Source organism: Dendroctonus ponderosae, unplaced genomic scaffold (assembly GCF_020466585.1).
Source record: "Dendroctonus ponderosae isolate FM_Combo_2020 unplaced genomic scaffold, Dpon_F_20191213v2 Dpon_F_20191213_5, whole genome shotgun sequence".
NCBI classification, from domain to species: domain Eukaryota; kingdom Metazoa; phylum Arthropoda; class Insecta; order Coleoptera; family Curculionidae; genus Dendroctonus; species Dendroctonus ponderosae.
This window is the reverse complement of record NW_026018715.1, coordinates 5,108,713-5,131,746: the sequence shown is the minus strand read 5'-3', so window position 1 is coordinate 5,131,746 and position 23,034 is coordinate 5,108,713. Positions and strand designations below refer to the sequence as shown.

General features: G+C 31.4%; 1 protein-coding gene across 4 annotated transcripts in view; it reads left to right on the top strand.

Moving 5' to 3' along the window:
• Positions 1 to 23,034, top strand: part of LOC109541309 (dnaJ homolog subfamily B member 6) — a 62,174-nt gene that overhangs the window by 9,018 nt on the left and 30,122 nt on the right. For 2 of the 4 annotated variants that reach the window (XM_019910134.2, XM_019910131.2), the window contains exon 1: positions 761 to 1,140. The exons of 1 other annotated variant lie outside the window; for it this stretch is intronic. The gene's annotated coding sequence lies outside the window, so the exon portion shown is untranslated. Of the gene's footprint in view, positions 1 to 760; positions 1,141 to 23,034 lie in introns of those variants that run through there. One more of the 4 variants, XM_048666835.1, reaches the window with a different exon arrangement.

Below are 23,034 nucleotides of genomic sequence, written 5' to 3'. Positions count from 1 at the left end.
TCTCGTAAACTAGTCTAGGAACTCGCACATGGTCGCTGTCATCATTATCAAATAACAGATCATTACTTAACACATTCATCATAAAATGGTTTAGTTCATGGAATATACTAATTATTATCGGTAATGACAAATGGGCTTGTTTGCAAAAAAATACTGCAACTGCAAAATTCTGCAATAACAGTTCTGTTTGAGGTTAGTCTTCAAATCTGACGGGAATCTGACTTTAGGTTCCACTTAAGCGGCACTTCATCTTCCCCTTAAATTATTTGCCTGTTACGGTTCGCCTTAACGCTAGGTGACAGTGGTGCAAACGAATTCTGTCACTTAACTGTCACTCTTATGTTAAGGTGAGCCTTAGGTTCACTGGTGCAAATGGCCGATAATCCGCCATCTGACTATCGACGAGCTAGATAACCTCAATCAATAAGCGGAGTTAGAAACGATGCTTCAACTTTTGCTAAAAACACAGTTATTCCGCATCTTAGCGACAATTTTGCATGTGGAGTTATGAGTTTTTGATACCTAAAACACGATTTAGCAGCAAATAACACCGGACAATCTCATTTTCGAGGATAAATAAGTGGTTTTTGAAAAGCGAATTTCAAAAGTTTGTGTTTTTGTCTAAATTTAGGGACACGATCACCCAAAGTGTCACAGAAAAAAAATTAGATAAATGATGAAAACACTTTGGGGTATTCAGTAAACTTTGATGGGTGCCTCCTACGCCACTGGCACGGACTCACCACCGGTTCGGCTGACTGTTCCCCATCTCTACGCTTTGTCTTTACCGCCATCGTGCGTGCGTGTTGACGACTGCACTGCCGCCGAATGAGCCGAATGAACTTCTAGACGGTCGTCGAACGACGAACGAGGAACGTGAACCGCAACCGATTCTCACTTCTTGTTTGTGTTTCACATTGTAATATCCGAAATTTTCCAACACAAGTGACTAATTAATTAAGTGATATTCGTTTTATTGATTTCTGCACCAGAAAACTAGAAACATTCTACCTGCGTTGGTGATCAATCGGCAAAAGTGTTTGTGTATTGCTCGTGCGAGAATCATGGCTTATCGGTTCCAATAGACACATTCCAGAAGCTCAGGATACTTTACAATTGATTTTTCACCAGACAGAACAGGTGAGGTGGTCGAAGATGCACGCTTTTCGCATATTTTTGCTTGGAATTGACTAGTTTAACCAGAAATGTATGTATTTTAGTTCATTGCGTAAGAGTTGCTTGGTAAAAGCCAACAGGCAGTTACTTCGATATGCAGCTGTCTCAGGGCTGCTCTAACAAAAGCGCAAAGAAGCCTGGTTTGCATTACAAAAGCTAGCGAATAAATTTTCATAGTATTTGCCAGTGGGATATTAATAATCAAACATCCCATTGTTAGTCAGTGCAAGGGAAACGTCCTTGAACGTTCTAGAAGCGGATTTGAATTTAGCACATAGCAGATTTGCCTTTGATTTTAACGGCTTTTTTCAGTCGTTTTGGATAAAATTGCCATCTTCGGAGTAGAATTTTTGTTTGCTTCAACGTAGCTGATCTACGTGCTTTTAAACACTGTAGAACATTCCCCCAAGCATCTGCTATTTGCTAACGATTTTTAACGGTTGTGGCCAACCAAGTTGAGCAATACTCACTGGAAAAAAGAACGGTTCTAATTTATTTTATTCTCTCTTTAAAAATTATTTTATTCTTTTCTTGCGCTGTATCTCCAGAAACGTGTTGCGTTTCGAAACACTTTTAAGAATGTAAAATACCGATTTTGCGAAATGTTACCTATTAGGCGAAGAAAAAAGAGAACAACATTTGTTAATGAAGATTGCATTGCATGACATTTGTTAATGAAGATATAAATATATCATCCACCCCACAACGTTCAACCGGTGGCTCTTATTTTAAATGAAAATGTTGCTATCTGGATGGGACGCGCTGGTGTTATCCAATGGGCCCTAAGAGCCCTGACTTAACGCCTCTTGAGTATTTTGTCTGGAGTTATTTAAAGAATATTGTGTATTGTCCAGTTGATGATTTAGGTACGCCTTAGGATAATGAATACAGTTACTAATATTAAGTAACCAATATATTCAAAACGTTTTGGATAAAATTAAAATTGATTATAAAAAATGCCTGCATGATGCTTCTAAATTGACGTCATCCGGGGCTGTAGTCTGGGGCTGTTTCGGGATTACCTACAGGAAAAATAGTAAAAAATAATTATTTTCCAAATTTGCCGAAAACTAGGTCAGAAGGACGGCACCAATGTTTGAAGGTAATCGGCCTCATTAACATTAGCTACATACTTGTTGCTTCTTAGATGTCGGAAGCTCAAGAAACGGTATATAAACCATAAGGGCAACAGATGTCAGTCAATTAGATACCTCCTATGGATGAATGATCTATTTACAATTAAGTGAAGATGAATGTCTTTAATCTACAAATTGGAATAATATTCTGGTGATTGTGGTGAAAAAAAAATTATATAGATATCTTGGATATGAATCCGTGAGTTCGAAAAGAACCATTTTGAAATGTGAACCTCTCACATGGAGGTGTTCGACGTTCCGTTTTACTTCAAACATGTTTGTGCCGTTGTAATCACGTAATTGTGCACTGATTTTGAGCAACTTCTCGTATTCGGTTAATTACCTCGATTGCTTAATGTCTACCGGTGGTCAGTAGACCAGAGTCTGAGAGAAACTAAAGAGTTTAAGGTTTACTGTGTATCCTACAGTTATGGTATAAATGTTGCCCTTCCTCTGTAATTATACGGTGCATGGTTGTCTGGGAGAGTGTCAGTTGTTGTGCAATGCTTCCAGTAATCGTGGAAGACTCAGCTGCAATTATCTCCAATACCTGTTCCTCTATGTCTGGAACCCGAACACTTCTTGGTCGTCCACTATCTGTCTCAATTCCTAAACCCAATTGTCCAGTGTCTCCGAATTTTCATAAAAAATTTGTAGAAAAATACTTTTTTAGTAGGTATCAAACATTTTTATCATTGAAAGTAACGATTGTATTTTTTTCTTTTCGAATACTTAAGTATTTTAATAGGCTATCAATCAAACGTGGGACCATTTCAAAATTAATACTTCAATACGAAAATGAATCAACAAATTTGAAATTCGATTTTCAACTATTAATAACTTCTTAAAACTTTCAAAAACCATTTTTCAATATTCTTTTCGTACATTCTTTCCAAATGAGCTATTCCTATAACCCCTTAAAAAGAATGACACTAATTTTGAATTACCCTGTATATATTTATGAAATCAGGAAAATAAATCCTATCGATCTGTCAAAAATTCATAAGGTGTGCCATTTCAACAAAGTCATATTCAGTTAATGACAGTCTGTTTTTTTTAATAAAACACCCTATATATTTTTAGACATACCTGTAGGATTTTTTCTCCTGATTCCAGAAATATGTATATATTTTGCCATTAGCAGTTTTTCCTATACAAATTACGTTTAAAAAATTATAAATATGTAGTAACAAATGAAAGTGGCCTTGAAATCCGACAAGGCACTCCCTCCACTCCATAACTTTCTCTTGGTAACACTTTTTTTAATGAAACTGTTGATATCTGGATTGGGCTAGCGGGTCCGATCCAATGGCCTCCAAATAGCCCCGACCTAAAGACTCATATTTTTTCTCCGGGGTTATTTAAAGAAAATTGTGTATGAGAATCTAGTGCCTTAAAATAGTGGATGCGGTTCACGATATTAATATTAATCAGAACCAATTAATACTAAACGTTATAGATAAAATTGAAGTAGATTATAGAGTACATCTAGCGTTAAACGGAAGTCAGATACAAAATCAGTGATTTTAAAGATTATGTTTTTATTTATTTATTTGTTTTGAAATTGATAGTAGCAATAAATTCCGTTATGTTCTCTCAATAGATTTTTGTTTCATTTCAGGCTACTTTTTGACATTTACTTGTTTTATATTTGTATTTTAAACTCAGATTCAAAAACATTGAGTAAATTTAAACAACTTTTGTATTGGTCAATTTTACAATTTAATTAAAATAAATGATCCAGGAGGGTGTCAACTTATGAGGAAACACCCTGTACAAATGATTTCTATTCAGGGGTGTCTTACTCACAGTAGTTTTGACATAATCGTTGTCAATTTGGAATTTTGCACTTAAGTACGTCTTACAAAAATTGCAAATGGTGTAAGTACTAAGCATAAAAAAGACGTGTAAACAAGTTTTTGGATATTAATAGCAACACTTTACGCATTCACATTCTTTTATCGAAAAATACATGCAAGGTGTAATGGCAATTCATGCATTCCTTGCTGGAGGTTATTAGTAGGTGCAAGTATTTTGAGATATATTTCCTTAATATATCATATTCCGAAAACGCTCAGTTTTCTATCTACGCAGTGTTAAAAAATCGTAATCATTCAGAACTATTCATTGCATTTTATATATCAACTGCAAATGACAGAATGGCTCCATTGGAAAATTATTTACAGACGTGCTCTAGTTTTACTACATCAATAACCTGCAAATATATATAATTATTGAAGTTGGAGAAAAAAAAACAAGTAAAACGCAAAGGAAAAAAAAAATTTAAATATATCTAATTCACCACTAATAAAGGAAAAATGGCCGAAAAACATGTGAATTAGGTACATATCACTTTGGCTTTAAATACGTGATATAAATAAAACTGAGTCTAAATTGTTCTTAAAATGTATAAACCCGTTTTACATATTTAGGGCAACAGAACGTTCAAATTATTTTATACAAAAATACCACCAGAATGTTTTAGCAAGTCGATACATTTCTTGCTGAACTTTTTACTGCAAGTATCTTTGAATGCTTACCATTTTTGAACATGCCATATTTTGAAAAGAATTAGTTTTAGATCTACGAGGTGTTTTCAAAATCGTACTGATTCAGAACTAGGCACCACTTACATTTTTTGGTATATCAACAGTCAATGATACAATGCGAAATTTTTAACAACAGTTATTTAAGCAAATGCAAACTTTTGGTTTAAAAAAATGAACAACGTTGGATTGGCTGAGAAAATTAGAGCTATGTTTAACATTTGATTCTTTCCATATATAAAAACGGTGCACGTCAATTGATTTTCAGCAAACAAAAATATTTTCTAATTTTGCATGTAGCTGGAAACAAAAAGCTCCTTGAGGTTTTTTGTTTAATTGCACAGTTTCTGATTAGCAAATGAAATCCGTTGGATTGTCAGAAAATCAGTTCAGAAAACATTAAAAGCATCGCTTTGTATAATAAAATTACTTTATACAAGAATACCTAGAGGGTATTAAGTTGCTCCTATTTGTAGCTAGATGTTTTTAGAACAACGCTTAGTTTTTTTGCAGAATGTTATAAAAATGTACTAACTTGAATTTGAATTAAAAAAACGATTAAATTAAATTTTAAAACTTTGCAAAACCAAGGCTGATGTCACCTGCAAGTAGTAATATTTTTTTTTATATTAAAGTATACATAATGGATGAAATCAGACTCCATTTCGTTAAAATGTGATTTTCTAATATTATCATTTTGAAAAATATATGTATAAATTACAAAGCTTACACGCTTAATAGATCATTTGCAACATTTGTGATACTCAGATAAAAACCTAGATCTGCGTCCTAAATTTTTATTATTTTAAGCTATAATCTATGTTTTATCTAATAATGGGACGTTATCAAATTGTTTCTGCTTGAACGTATAGCATTCCAATCTTATGGAACACTAGCTGCATTTTTCAAATTTGAACTACTTGAACTACTACACCTATGAAAAAGAAACAAAACCCATATATGAACGACAATGAAACTTTCGGCATCATTAGTGCTCTCATGAGTTTAAGTCAAGAAACATTAACATACTTATGAGGCCTTAATTATTCACCTACACAGAACTATTTGGGAAATGTATTTTATATAGTTATTTCAATCAATCTTTTACCGTACATAAAAACCTAAATAGATTATGTAATATTGACGTGTTCAATACAGTTTTCTTTTCGTGTTTCGTCAAATTGTATTATTGAATGTCCTTACTATGAGGTCGATTTAGTTATAGTGTAATTCCAAAGACGCATAATTTACTTCGGATATTTTCTGCGGAATTGTCGTATCGCGTGCTAAAACCGAATAAGTATCGTAAGATCTACGTACAAGCAAATTAAATCGCTGCTAAAATAGAGCTCTGGTTTTTGTTTGTAACCTTGGCTCGATCATCAATCGTAAATTATTCCTTACATAAGAAACTATTGTCGAGGTTAAGTCTTTCTTCCAGCCAGAATATTTCATCTAACAAGCTTATTAATCACTAGATATTGCAAAATGATAAGTACACACTGGGAAACAATGAAATGGAAAGTACTAGCATTGAAAGTCAATATTATCTTGCAGATTTAGGTTTTAGTTGGTAGTAAAAATCGCCGAAGTATGAAGGATTAATACTTTTTATTGCGGTTGGTATTCAACTAAGCCGCCACTTCATTAATTGCAAAATAAATAAACGAGATTCGAATTCAGGCCAAATCTTATTTAATTCCTTTGTGATTGCAATCAAAATAAAAGGACTTTGCTAATGGTAATACTGTAGGTCTTTATATGAGACTTGTTTGCATTTCATACTTTATTTACATTTTCAATGTTATCTTTATTTAATAATGACGTAATTGAAATATTTGGCCAATTTCTATTCATTTCTTTGTTAAAACATCTAAAATGGGTTAAGTTATAAATCACTTATTAACGGTAGTATTGTAATAAGGTTGCAGCGGTGAAAAAAATCCATTTCTAATTCAATCGCCGTTTGTTTGTTAATGATTGAGTAGTTGTAAAACTTGCATGAATGCATTTAAGCAACAATGACTTAACCTCAGTTGACAAATGAACAATAGCTAACACGAAAAGCACATCTGCAGAATAAATCAGCCTTAACCTGTTATTATTTACTGAGAGGCGTTTTTAAAACACTGTTGTTGTGGTAATGTTCAATCGTACAACCATGTGTTCTTCTCTTTGAGCGTATTCAAAGCAGTACTTATACCAGTGATCGTCTGGCTCATAAAAATTCAATTAGATGGTAGGTTTTTATGTTGCTTAATATGCGTATGGTGTCTTAATTTCCTGTTTGTTTCAATTTACATACATCGATAGGAAAGAACCTCTTGCAGACTTATACTGCATTATTTAAAAACAAATATTTTGAAAATAAGAAACGCTTGATTATCCTTAAATGTACGAATGTTTTGAAAATTTAGAGTTTGCAAACTAGAACTGGTTCGAAAACCCCAAACCCAATCATTGCGTTTTTGTAATCCATCTATAATTGTTAAACAATATGTGGAATTGCAAAAATCATCAATATTTCAAAAACTATGTAGGTAAAGGAAATTTTTTCATTCAAAATTAATTTCCAAAATTTAACAGTTTTAAACATGTTGATTTGAAACCTGATGAACGTTTTAAAAGTAAAAATATTTTCATGTTTATATGAATTAATAATGCTTCAGTCTTCACTTGATAGGCTTTTTTGGATGAACAAAGGTTAGGAATTCTATAACATCTCATAGCTTAAAAGAGAAAAAGCACATAGTGAATCTATCTTCAATTCAACTGATAATTGAGTTAGAATTATAAGTGTATATGAAAGACTAATAATTTCAGTATTATTGAAATTTAATCGAAGCTAGAGTTCTTTGTAAGTTATGGAATTTTTTTATTATCTTTTATTATATAAATTTATAGCAATTAATGAAAATAGGTTTTCATTTAATTAAAAATCAGTACCATCTGATATATCGGAATACAAATTTCAGCTTTTCTCAAAACGGGTAATCAACGTCCGATTTTGTAACTGTCTTGGAGTTACAAAACAACTTGCTTGGTCTGCTTCAAACATAGTTGAATAACAGCAACAGTAGTTTTATCTGTTCTTGAGCAAGCTTTTCAGCCAATCTAAAAAATAATGGTTTTAAAGTCAAAACTGAACTTTAATTTGTGCTTGTTCAAAAATATTGTAAATTATAATAACATAACAACATATCGCTAAGTATAACAAAATATTGTTCAAAGCTGTTAACATTTGGGATCAATTTTTGAAATAACTTTAACTTAACCCATGTAATTGATTTAACTAAATTGTTATATTTTCCCGAAATTCAAATTACGATGATTTTCGCGATCAAAAGCAACTTACAATCTGTTTCCTACTCTATCCCTACTTGAACAATTTTTTATAACAATAAGTAAGATCTGTTGCATAGTAAGTTTGACCTTAAGTTCTATTTTTGCAAAGTAACTGTAATGAGGAATGTTCAAGCAAATGTTTAATGTAATTGCAATAATATCTCTTAATTTAAGTGAATGTATGTATTCGTTTTCCAGCGGAACAAAAATTGAATGAGCCAAACCCATCAGAGAGAGTAATACGCTATCTAATTTCAGTTGAGCGTTTTTTTTGCTAGCAGGCGTGTAGCTTTATTTATGTTTATGCCTTGCAGGTGTCGTATTTGATCAATCGTCTATTTACTTTGTTTTATTTGAACGTCGAACGACGTGATAATCTCACAACTTCTTTCGTTCGTATGTGTTTTTTTTTTCTCGTTTTAAACCTGTCTGATTCACAAGTCGTTTCCATTTACAAATCGCTTTCGAATTTAGTCAAATATATAGAATGTTTCAGTTCTGGGTGGTTCTGAAAGTGTGGAAATGTGGTGCAATTATTATACTTGCTCCAACAATTTGCTTTGGAAGACTTGCAAGACTTAGCTGTAAATAACTTTGAGGCGTTTAAAGTTTTAACATGACCAAACCAAAAAAGAAATAAAAAGATTGGATGAAGACAAAATAATCAGCTAATAACAAGCACACGTAGAATGATGCTAATTTCAAATGTGCATTTTACTCATCTGACTCCATGTTCCTCTATTCTGGCAAACCTGAACCCAGCGTGATCCATTTTATCTTCCAAGTTAATTAAGTGATTATTACTATTATTATTATCTTATTTCCCTCAGACAATGCAAATGCAAGTAAATTTGTTACGGATCCGTTAGCATAAAATTATAATATTATGACATCTTGAACTTTGGAATTTCTGATATACTTATCAATTAGGCTAACGCAAAGTAGTCCATTGTTGTCTGCAATTTGTCGGGTGCATATGTCGTTGAATCAAAGAAAATTAATAGCTAGTTGTTCTAATGCGGGAATTTAACCTAATAATTTTTTATTTTCTCGTCTTTGTGGAAATATAAAATTAAACTGTTTTTGCTACCTAAACGCAATTAAAAAATTAAATTTAACTGTTTAATAAAAACATATTCTCATGCGATTAGAGCACAACAAATTAAACAATTTTATTAAGTGAGTTGAATATATCAGGCTTCTGTTATACATAAGTATATAAAGAAATTACGTTCATATAAGATGTCATACATTCTCTCTCTTTAAATCGAATTGTTTTATATATACCGAAAGCATGCATACACATTTAATTTTAAATGAACATTTAATAAAATTTGAAAATAATGTCCATGTCTCCTACAAAATAATTTTATCTGGCCTATTGCTGCTGTGCTTTCAATTTTCTCTCAGTCGATATTGTAATACTTAATCCCGATGAATGAAACAACAGGAAAAATTCGGTTTTATAAAAACTATTTTTTTGTTACTTGTTTAATATTTTGATCGCTCGGTCTCTCTTTCATTTAGAGCTAAAGATTTAAAATTGTATTATATTTCGCAAATTACTATTAATTAGCTTTAACGGATATTTTTCTATTTGAAATTTGATGCTATATATGCTGTAAAATGAGGAACTTACCAGTTAAACTCTGATTCGTCACTTTGAAATGTCACATAAACTTTTGATTTTTGTTTTATTTTTAATTGATAATGTGTGAGTTTTTATAGAATATGAGGATTTAATCGGAACACAATAGAACCGAATCTAAGTCCATTTGAAAGGATAGGCGCTTTTTGCAACAGCACATCTATAAAACCTGAATTTCAACCTTTATATTGCTTAGTAGGTTGTAAAAAATAGCGGTAAGAAACTTTTCGTTTCTACTAATCATATGACGGTTTTTTGCGAATCACTGCAAACGAGTAAATGCCGCACACTTTCTCGATGGCTTTTTACTAGTGAAACCAGTCGTAACGGGCTGTATAATTGCACGTACATACATGCCGACAAATATCTTGAGTACCAGAACGTCTGCGGATTTCATCAATAATTTATCCCAGATGTTATCGACTTTAATGGCTTGTCATCGATCGAAACTCTTGATCGATTTTAAATTAGTGTTATAGGTACTTTGTATACCAGATTTATCGTATTTGTTGTCGAGGTTTGCGGTCAATCGATTCATTGTTTCTATATTATGTACCGTTTGTTTCTTGGCAGTACGTTTTTACAATGGTGATGTATTATTTCCAAGTCGGGTAACCTAACGGAAGACGAAGGTTTTAAACTTATTATTTGAATTAAATGCATTCTTTTTGAGATCCAGGATTGGATGTTTGAGGATGAATAGTTTGATTAGAATATTCCATTAATAGATATTTTTGACCAAAATACTTAACCCAGAACAGAAGAATTTTTCATACTTAGTTTATTTATGGTTGAGTGTACTTTAGCGTTATTTTTCGAAAATGTCCGTGTGCTCTTGTTGAAAAGAACCCGAAATACCCTAAAAACTATTGAGGATTTTATGAAATTCTTTGTAAAATTGACCGAAAAAAAATTAGGTATAACAATTAATATACATATACGAAACACAAGAAACCAACACAAATACATAATATACGCAAAATTATTTCTTCACACACATAATTACATAACAACAAATACGCGACCAGCCATAAATTTAGTTTTAACAAAAAAATGCTCACGTTACATCAAATTAATAATAAAGAAAATTATATCAGTTAAGAAATCATATATAGTTAACAATAGACAAGGCATGACAACGTCAAGTCAATTTCTAAAATTACACAGCAATATAAAACTAAATTATACATGAACAATTTATATTTTTTTTTTATTATAAACCAACCAGACCAACTGGTTCAATCCTTTTGTATTGGTTCCACCAATACAAAAGGAGACAAACATTTTTCGTAATGATCATTGTAATAATGTTCTAATTTTGCATTTTATTAGATTAGATGAATTAAATTTCTTAATTTTGGAATAATTTTTACATTTTACCTTCAGGTTACTTTACATTTTCTTGCCCGGCTTTAAAGCTATTGCATTTTCGTGTCCGGTTTTCCTCACTCTTGTGAGGCTTTTCACTTTCACTTTCTGCTGCCTTTATAGATCTACAGTATTATAAACATTGTTTTTAATAATGCGCAAAAAATATTAATATATAATTTCAACTTTAGTTCAACGGAAAACTCGGACTCGGAAAACGGAACAACAAAACGTTTTTTCGCAAAAAGGCGCATATTTACATAGGGTATGTAACATGAAAAATGTCCAGCTATTTTACGTAGAATCCATTAGTTCAGCAAACATGAGGGTTCCAATTTCAAACTCGAGGGTTGCATATCAGTTTTACATTTTATTTTTTATTCTATATTCGAATTTTTACCTCAATCGCTGATTTCAAGGCAATAAAGTACATACATGCCCGAGCATTTTTTGGAAAGAAAGTTTCCTGAATATTAATAGAATTTGTGTTTTATTTTATCGACATGCTATAAGATCGGAAATACAAAAAAAATCTCAGTTAATTCTTGAGCAGAAACCGGCTAATAGATGTTGATTTCCCGATTGATGAGGAATACAACCGGGCAGCTCATCAATAAAATACTATTGAAATGTGGTTTAGTTTTCCTTTTCTGTAACTGAGAAAATGTTAGGAATAGCTCTTTATTGGTTGAAGTAGCAGAAAAATAAAATTTCTAACGTTAGTTTCATTAGATTGTTTTTATAACTTGGACACACATATACGTAGATTTATTATACATAACATTCAATTGATCTAATGACAGAAAGAAACTTTATTTTCCTATCACTTGTAAGTGAGCCTGACTTTGATGTCTATTAGTGAAAATTGTTAGGACGAAGTGTGAAGTTAAAGATGAAACACAAATGTTAGTCAATTTTCTTCTTCTGGCTCCTCACAAACAGTCAAGCAGCGTTTCTACAATTTTACATTTACACCATAATTTGCACCAAAATTGTTTAGTCTTTTCCATTTCGTTTTTTGACGCTGTTATGGTTACATTGTGTAATTTTGAAAGTATTATTATAGAGCAATTTGAAAAAGTCGGTCTAAGCAAAATTGCAACTATTTTATATATAAAGGAGAAGTCAACCGATCAGGCTTTAGTAATTGTAATTTGCTCCAGGACTAACTTTAATCACATCTTTCAAATGCAAATGCGCTTTATTGGCTTGTTAATTGGTAATATTTTTTACAAAGCAGTCGTCCACGCCCAGTTGAAAAGGTTGTTTGGGATCCCATTAAAAAAGTTCGCACGGTTTCTCGAGTTTAATGGGTGTTTGGTTTCTATGAAGTATTTAAAACTTCCAATCTCTTGCAATTTTAAGATCAACATAAATTACTCAATCGAGAGTTTATTTAGAGAGATTACGTTGTTCTTTGGACAAGTGTCTCGACCTACACGTGCTTTGCTTAGTCAGGTGTAGGACCTCCCCAGTTTAAAAAAAACTATCGATAAACACGTGTAGGTTTTTTAAACGGATTAATGGAGGTTTTAATTTACTCGACTATTAGAATAAAGCCCACCCACGATTTAGTGTCTGTTTGTAAAACGCATTGTTTTGCAGGTATTGCAAGATTTGGATCGTGATCTGGGTTAATATCGTAGGAATCTCAGATAATTCAAAAATCGCCCTAAATGTTAAATGTTTTATTAATCCTGATTTCTTAGTGAGTTTCTTGCTGAGTAATTATAATCAGTATACGTTGCTAATTTCTGACAAGCACATGCTTTAAACATTTAAAGGAAGTGATTCATTTTCCTAATGAAGTGGAAAAGATGAGGCCATCTGTGATTAGTTATTGATTAATATTTATTTTTATGTAAAGATCCATTGGAAACCCAGTATTTTACTGTTGCTGGTTGCCATTGAATAACTCTCCCACTTTTTCATATTCCACAACCTTTTTTTTTTCAATTGGAAACATATTTGAGGGTAGGCCTGGGTAACTCAATTATTTTTTAGGAGCTAGCGCAGTGCTGCGCAATTGCCTTGGTGCGCCAACTTGCTGGAAGAACGTTACCTAAATTATGATTTTCAAAATGGGGTGACTTTGTTTTAGTTGTTTAGTCAAAGAGGTGAAACATTAGTCATAAAAAATGTTGATGACTTTTTTTAGATGTTACAATCCCCGTCTCGGGTCTCGTGAAGCTTTCAGCCACTTTAATAAATGAGTGATAACTCATCAACTCAGAGACCGGCAACAACTCAAAAGTGCAACTCAACACAGTGTTACCCAGGCCTATTTGAGGATGCTTTACTTAATCCAAAATAATAAAAGGTCAATGGAGGTAAACCACATTTAACTGGAATTTTTTTCCACAGTATGCATTTATCTTATTGTATCCATTTTGTAGTAGCACGATATTTATACTGTATAATAAAATGTAGGTTGTTTTTACCAAGAGGCAATTTTCTATAACAAATTCATTTCACGCTCAACTGACGTAAGTGGTCTGTTGGTTATAAGTTTCATTTAACGACCTCTGGTCTGTGAATTAGATGCCAATTACATTATTTAATCATTTATATTTTGACGTGCCAATGTAGGTATTAATCTGATACGAAGAAATGTGGTTAGTGCAAAGTGTTTCGAACTTCTTAATAGTAATAATAATAGCAGTTTTGCTGCTAAATAATTTCGTGTCAGACAGCATTTCTCATCAATGATTAAACAAAGAATAACAATTGGAAAATTAGCTTTACAGTTATTTCTTATATTTAATTACTAATTATCGCTTCTTTTCACAAGTAAAACGTTATAACCACACCTTACCGGTTCGACCTAAATGCCCATTTTCATCAGTTTTCTGATATTTTCTCTTCAAGGCGTTAATTTCATGCAAATAATATAGTAACTATCCGTGAGATATGATCGTAATTTTGTTATTGCAATGCTCTATTGACTGGCAACAATTTGTTGCTTTCGTCTAATGTGAAGCCTAAATATGTAAATAATAGTTTCTCTTGCGCTCTGAATATTGTTATGGAAAGTACGATGATTGTATGCTTTAAAAAATAATAACTTTAATAATTCGTTATTTTATTTTACTCCAGAAGCATGAAGAATCTACCCTGAAATATATACGTTTATCTATAATATTAGTTATTATTATTCCTAATTGGTAAAAATACACCAGATGTTAAGAACATTCGTTCGCATGCATTTTTGCATGTTGCCAAACGGGACGAATAATATTTTCGCATTCTTGCAGGCAAACTAGCGTTTTTCATTTCTCATTACCAAAAAAAACACTCCCATACCATGGTATCCCTATTTCCATAGAAAGTTAGGTAATGGAGAAGACAATATATTCTCGAGTAAATGAAATGTAAATTAATCTTCCTTCTAAATGAAAAACTGCAATATTATACTCAACAATTTGACTATGTGAAGTCCTCTTATTACAAATGTATTTATTTGTTCCTCAGTTTTGTAGTATTGATATTTGCGGCATCAAATTATTACACAGTCGCAAAGTACTACCAAATCAATAGAAAGAGGCTCAAAATCTTTGGAACCGTGATTGTTTCTATTATTTTTTACAGTTCAAATGAAAAACATTGAAAGTTTAGGAATAGACACAATTAGAATTTTTTTCGAAATATTTGATACAGACTCAAATGCCTGGAGAAGCATTTAAAATAAGGACAAACTTTAAATTCCCCAGCATTTAACGTTAGGCTTTACCCATATAAAAATTGTTGATACATAAAAACTACTTATTATAACTAATTATTTATTTGCTTTTAATTTCGCTAGTACATTTACTTGTGTTTGTATTTTAGCAAACATTTTGCATTTGAAGTTCAAAATTGAAACTTTCATCTCGACTTTTGGACCTTAACTTCTATTTTAACGAAATAGAAAAAGCACTACTGATTATTGCTAATCATTTGTTGCTTTTACGTTCACTAATAATTTTACTTATTTTAAGTAATTATTAATTATGGATATTAAGTATTTTATTAATTTTTATTTTAAACTTTTATTTCGATATTTTGACCTCAACTTCTATTTTAGGAAATAGCGCAAACGACAACTCAATCTTTCCATTTTAAAAAGAAAATGTTGACTTTACATCCAAGTTTTGCCAGGAATTAACCTGATTAAATCTGTTAAAATCAAGTATTTTCTGCTTCATATAAAAACATTAAAAGTTTAAGAACAGACACTTCTGATGCAAAAGCATTAGGACAAAGTTGAAATTTACCACCATTTAATATTAAATTTTAGTCATAGAATAATTATTGAAACATAAAAACTACTAATTTTTTTTACTCAACATAGACATTTCAGACTCAACATTCAAACTTTTATCTTGACTGTTGGACCTCATATCTAGTTGAAGGAAATATCGTGAACGTCAACTCAGTATTTAGTGTTTATTAGAACTGAATATTTGAAATATTATTCTCTTCATGTTTCTCAGTCATTATTCCATGGTTCTCATTTGCAAATTCGATCTTAAGTAAATCCATTTCATCACATCGATGATTGTTCAAAAGCCAGACACGCAAGGGATCTAAACTAATTTGAAAATTAATCAACTTGTACTTAATTATCTCACGTTTTCCTACCAGGCATTCTAATTATGCCCGACTGACTTGCAATTCTAAATAGCACATGGGTCGATAAATTTTAAGTGTTTTTATCTATCAACCTATGAGGCTTTAAATAAATCATGAATTGGAATGGTCGGGTGAGTTCCGGCTCGAAGGTCCACAATTATTATTTTCTGGAAAGGCCTCTCTGATAAATTGACCTATATTCTATGGTTCTTTTACAACAAAAAAATAACATTTATTTGTTTCTGGTACTTGTTTCTGGTAATAACAATATAAAATTCCGATCACATTTGTTCTATTTTTTGTTCAAAAAGGTTAAAATCTAGTGATAAATTTTAGAACACAATAAGCTTCAAGTAACTTGAATATATTTCTATATAATATGTTGAGGTTACACGTAAATATATGATTTACTTACGTATTAACACGTTGAAACGTATGTATAAAGAAAGGAATCTTATGCAGCGTTCACCACAGCATGATCGGATTAATTATTTCTTAAAAATAATCTTGAGGTATCCAGAACTTCCTGTCCCCAGTTGAGTAATGGAACGCTTGGAATCTGGCACATGGTACGCATTCTATAAAAATGGCCATTATGTGCCACTTTAGACAAATGTTCAGGGCGTACTTCAGTTAAGTAATCGCGATGAGTGTTAAAAGAAAACACTTTTTCTCACTTTAAGCTTGATTGCCTCTGTTTTTCGAAGTGAGAACTGTTTATCACAGTAACGTTTGAATAGGTAAACCTCGAAATCATCATATTGATGTCTGGAAAAATTAGTCAGTAGTCAGAAGTCCATGTTACACAGAAATAATGATTTAATGGATTTTCACATATTTGAAGCGTGAATGTTCCGATGATGAATACTCTTGCATTCTGTTACAACCGAATGAACTTTACGATTTTAAAAATTAATCCTTATAAGCTATGAGTGTTAACATTTAGTACAAATTTTGATAGTTGCACCTTAAAAATAGCCTCTGGAGACTCAAGTCTCACTATCTACTACCGGGTGATTTAAATTTTCTGGATTATTGCCGAAACACTTTAAGCCTGAAAGCATTTGTTGTTATGAATACACTAACTCTGTCGTCTGCAAAATCACCATTAGCCAGGCAAGATAATTCCTGACAAATGGTTAATAACTTTGCGTTTTAATGACTTGGGACTGGCTTTGATATTATGCTTGTTTATGCAGTTAATATTTCACATGAATCACGATTGCAATGAAAGTTGCTATACATTCTGTTATATCTGGTTTCTGGTCGCATTGATTGGTATAAATAAGCCCCTTTTAATTGGCATTATTACAGAGGTCGTTTCAATCTGCTATGATACCGAGGACCTTGATTAACATTATACAATGTTTGGTTATTTAGTTTATTTGCGTTGTTAAATGATTTAACCGTAATAAAATATAATAGGGCATGCGATATTAAATCAATTTATTATGAGTATGTATATGTTCAATTATAGGCAATATTTTATCTGATTAAGGCATGAGTTTTGCCAAGACTTGTTTATTTAGATGGGACAGTGCTAGTTTACGTTTGCCTTTGTGTCCAATTGAAGATTACTTGCGTAATGCGATTCCATTTATTTTCCACTAGATATTTTATTATTAAATAAAATCGGTGTTACGCATTATTCTCTGATTGGTTACACAGGATACAATATTTTAAAGGAGAACGTGTTTCACATACTCACCGAGTCATTTTGATGTTAATCTGAGCCCGAACAATTTAAATGAAGTTGTTGGGCATGTAGTATCCTTAGGAAAGCCTTAGAATATATCATACATACTAACGCATTCCAAGCGGTCATGAGATTGTTAGAATATGATAATTTATGTAAGATATACGTATGGTGTATAATAAAATTTACTCATGCAAATACTGGTATTTAGTATTAAATATTAATTTAAAAATTACACAAATTGATCAGTTATCACCTAATCTGCACATTAAATGAAACATCAGCCTGAAGGACGCGACCTTCATGTAACTAGTGTTTGCAGTATTTGTAAATAAAGAGCAACCATTATTTATGGCCTACATTCCCATCATTTTGATATATCGCTTAGAAGTATACAATTCATATACTATAAATAACAATGCATCATATTGTATATGGATGATTAATAATGTTATTTCGTATAGCTAATAATTAAAAAATGTTTTAACCAGTAAATTTTTTGATGATTTTATTCATCATCGAAATCTGGTATTACTCCAATGTTTTGCTTAGAAACGTTAGAGACGCAATTATATGTAACCAGTTTCTCAAACTTATATATTATTGATTGTTACTTTCTTAATTATTTTCGGTTTTATGCTAAAAGTAAATTTGGATTTCTATAGACCTACATAAGTAAGTCGTTCATAGAAGTTCTTTAAACTCAATTAAATCTAGATTTTATTAATTTGAATCATAAAAAATAACATTTGCAAAAGGTGAATCAAGCTGCTTACGTGGCCGCGATCTTGAGACATGTTATGTAATACTTAATATAATTGATCAATTTTCAAGCTCAAATTTATGTACATCATCCTTTATGTACTTGAACTGCTATGAAATAGCTGGACATGCAAAACAATTATAAATAAAGGTTTCATTTATATTTGTTTTTACTTTATTGCTGGTTTATACATTTGTGTTGTGGCGTCAATCCTATGTTTCAACTGTTGGTTATTAGGTTTCCATTTGAGGGGTTACGAAACGCCTATTGAAACAACAACTACTTTAAACGAACTGAACTTAAGTTTTCTTAAGTTTTAAAGAACTTATTATAAACTACAAATAATTACAGAGGAATTTTCAAACATATGATGGAAACGTTAAATTTTAATGAGGCGAATAAAACAGTAAATTCAATTAAAAAGTTGTAAAATCAAGATAATGTATGAACAATGACAGTAGCATGTAACTTGAAATCCCCCAATATGCTTATAAAAAGAATATTGCAATAATTAGGATTTTTCGGACATTAGGTGAAAGTTGAAGTTATTCGGCCAATTAGCAAACCTGTGACTAAATTAACTGTAACTTTGTCATATTTTAAAAGATTGCAACATTTTACTTAATTTATCTAAAACGTACAACCCGGTCGAGTCAAACGAAACCTGAGTCATGTATAAAACCCCATTGATTAATTATTTATATCAATAGAGAACGGAATCTATGGAGCGATCGCAGATATAAGATCTGCAATAAACTGAAATGAAAAGCGGGCTGACTTGCGTGTTGTAATATTGTTCAAGTTGACTGCATGCGAGAGTTTTATGTTGATGAATGACTTACTAATACTTTTTAGAGTAGCACTTTTAATCAGCAAAAGCAAAACTTTACCCTAGCTCAAAACTTTTTTCTAAATTATTATGATTTTATAAACGTGTTCAAATATAAATAAATTCGTATTGTTATTGTCTATATCTGATTTTATATGTAAATATGGCTTGTCTAATCTTCTAAATATAAGTTAGTTTAAGTTTAAATAATATTTGCATTAACTATGTGAGAGCAAAGTTGTATATTATTATTTTATTTACAATATTATTATGTTTAGTTTTATACCTGTTTGTGCTCACTGTGTTCGCCATCTAGAACACATCTTTTATTCCTTGAATGTCTGTGTCGCATCAATAATATAATTTATAATTAAACATGAAAAGCTAAATCACGGATAAAGTATATAAACAAAATTCATATCGGTCGTTCAAACTAAACCACTTTAATAAATGCTGTAATTTTCATTCCATAATCCATGAATATTTCTATTATTTTTCCACGTTACCACAAATGTTGTGTTTTGAATTATGAATTGTATTATATGGTCCATATATCTTTGTGTACGATGACATCATAATATGAGTCAGTCAACTCAAGAACGTTTTACTCAATTTCAAACGAATTTATAACATTATTAACTGGTAATAACACTGCAAACATGCATATTTCCTACAATTAATCGTGTTATTAACGATGTTGTACTATTTGGAATAAGCTTCAAACGTTTTACGGCGAGAACTTGCATGTAATACTGCATTTATTTTGCAATTAAACTAATCTTAAACGGGTAGTATACAAAGCAAATTTAAAAGAAATACCCACAAGAACACCTACACGTTAATTTGTGAATGACAAAATGGAAAACATGTTTTATTTCTGTTTTTGCTGATATTGCATACATAGTGGGCAATTTTTTAATGTTATAATTCTATGGGCTTATTTATGCAAGTTCTCTCGATCCAGTAAATGTAATAATAAAATATGCTATTCCATGACAAAAGCGATCTTTGACAATTGAAAATTCTTGAATAAAATAACGCAATCGACCTTGACAACACTTGAATTTTTTTAACCTTCTCTTCCAAAGTTCGTCGCTCGAGCAAATTACGTGATTCGGAATAGGAAAACGACAGTTAAACATTGAAACATGTGTTTTAGGGTCATCTCGGATCACTGTTGTTACTGGATTACTTTCAAAATGATTATTTAATTGTAACAATAACAAACTGCGCGAGCTACCAGTTTGGGCAAACCCATTACATATTTCTTAAAAGTTGTTGTACGCTTTTGGATTGTTTGTATAACCGTTATATTATGGTAAGAGTGCAGGTGAGATTTATGGTTATTATGTTACGATTCAGGTAAGAAAACCGGCCAATCTCAATATTATTCGATTAATGTAGAGATTTGATGGCCTATTTTCTTAATGTCTCAATATTGGTTGATTCGTAGCGCTATTTGGACTTTAAATGGCTAATGTCCACATTAACACAAATCACGCGGCTAATGTTTGCAGTAACCTGAAAATCTTTGTTGTTTAAAAGTTGGTTGGTTTATATTTAAGAAAGGATTACTGCAATGGTAAAATATTTAGATGTAGGAAATAAATGCAGGTTTTATACAGAAAATATTAATAATGTTCACTCATAACATACATTGTGTCGAATTTGGCGAGTACCTACTTACTAGAAAGGTAAGAACAGACAGATCTTATCTCTTACAGAGATAAGACGAGATTTTCGAAAGATAGAACATTGTTTCCGCATAAACTAAATGTTGACGCAAATGATGATCTTTCTACTTGGAATTAAGCGCGAAACGATGATATAAGTGTTATAAAAGGCGCCTGTGAATTAAATTATACTTTGTACTAAAGATGAATTATAGCGCACTTAGAAGAAAGCTATTATGTTTCAAAATTCGGAGGAGCAGCAGTTTTTTTGGACGCAAAAAAAACTACCAACATTAACAAATCTATTTTAAAATTAGAGCTGTTTGCCTTAATTAAACTCTTTTTATCGGTGATGATTCCTATATTGATTTCTTTATCACAAAGCGGCAAATAAATAAAAGATCAACTAATTAAATGATGTAGAAAAACGCAGAAGTGGATGATGTCCAGAACAATTCAATTTAAGGGATTCGGCGCGGACAGGGCGATTGCAGTATTTTATTATTTTATTGTATTAAAAGTTTAATGAATCCGAAAGTTTTATAAGGCATTTATTATAAACAAACATTCAAATAAACGTCCTTTACAGCACACTGTAGAGTAAAACCAATGAATGATCTTTCAAAATTACACGCAAACAGTGTGCAGTAAAATGTCACTTTCGCATTCGTTAGGTATATATCAACTGCTTCTTCAATTGTACATTGCAGACAAGTGACGTAATTGAAAAATTGTAATGTAAAAAAATATTTCAATTTAAAAAGCAAAGGCAAAGGAATTTGGATTTTATTGGAAGTGTATAAATATAAACTAAGTTATGTATGTAGAGTGCAATGATCTGCAAAAGACCGTTAGTTATCAACTGCCAGTTTAAGGTAGAAATAAAGCTGTACGGTATCGCTGCACAATTAGCAAAGACCAGTATCCTTATTAAAGGATCCCTTATTTTTAGACTTAATGCGCGGGCGTATGTGTCAAAATACCACTGACTCTATTACTGCTTGCCCTTATTGACCGTCCAATAACTCTCTATTGAGATGTGATTAAATTACATAAACACACAGTATACTCTCCACACAATTTCATTTCCAAATTCAGATTAAGTTACTTAAATTTTCAATCTATTTTATGAGTACAAAAGGCTCAACAAAAGATGCAAGTTTTGTTCAACAAACAATAAAAAATTTTTGCCCAACCTAATTTTTTACCAGCCCTGTTGGTACGGCATTAAACAGTTTTGGACCAGTGTAACGTAACTGAATTTTTTGCATATTTTGTGACGACTCAGGTCCGGGCTCCTTAAGCTTCTTGTTGAATGATTTTTAAAATTGTTAAGTTCAACTTTGTATTTATAACTGTGGATTCGATATATGTATAGAGAATTACTATTAAAGATATTAAGTTCTTGGTACAATTTTTTTGCGCCATACAGGTTTACTTGGTTTTCCAAAAAGAGTTAAGTAAAAAATTTTGAGCGATTTTCAGCGGCTTTTAATTTGTTTGATACGTTTATTCCCAAAATTCTATCCCATATTTTAGAGCTGATTCGTCTGAAGATTTATATATCATTATTTTGATATCTTGCAACTGGTTGAAAAAGTAGCTTCGTTTACGCATTTTTGACTATAAGAGATTGATATGCGTATTACATTTTAAATTATTGTCCAATCCTAATATTTGAATATGGGATTGAAATTTCTTGATCTTCAACTTTTCTAACGATACAAAATCGAATAGATATTTTTGGTTTAGGAATTACTAGTTTCTGAGTCCATACAAGAAACTAGTTCATTTCAATATCAACGGGTTACTCTAAGCAAATAATATAAATGTATTTCGTTTTCTGTGTCGACATCAAGCAAGAATTGTCGGTACATTCGAGATTATAATACATCTACATGGCAATGATAAATATATATTGCATTTTTGTAGAATTTTATTGGAATATATATTTGCTCAAAGGTAATAAATCACATTTCCAACTATAGACTTTGTTCTGAATAATTCGATCACTGCATGATCACTAAAATAACTGTTCCGTGTGGGTTTGTTTTCTAATTTTGAAATAGGTACCTACCTTTTTGAGCCTCATCGATTCCAGTGTTTTAATGTTTCGGATAAAATATTTTGGGATTAAGTATTAAAACCGGTATGATATATTAATTTTAATTCTAAAAAAATGATGGTTCATTATCTATGTAGCCAAATTGTAGTCATTTAGTTCATTACGTGTTTGTTTCTAC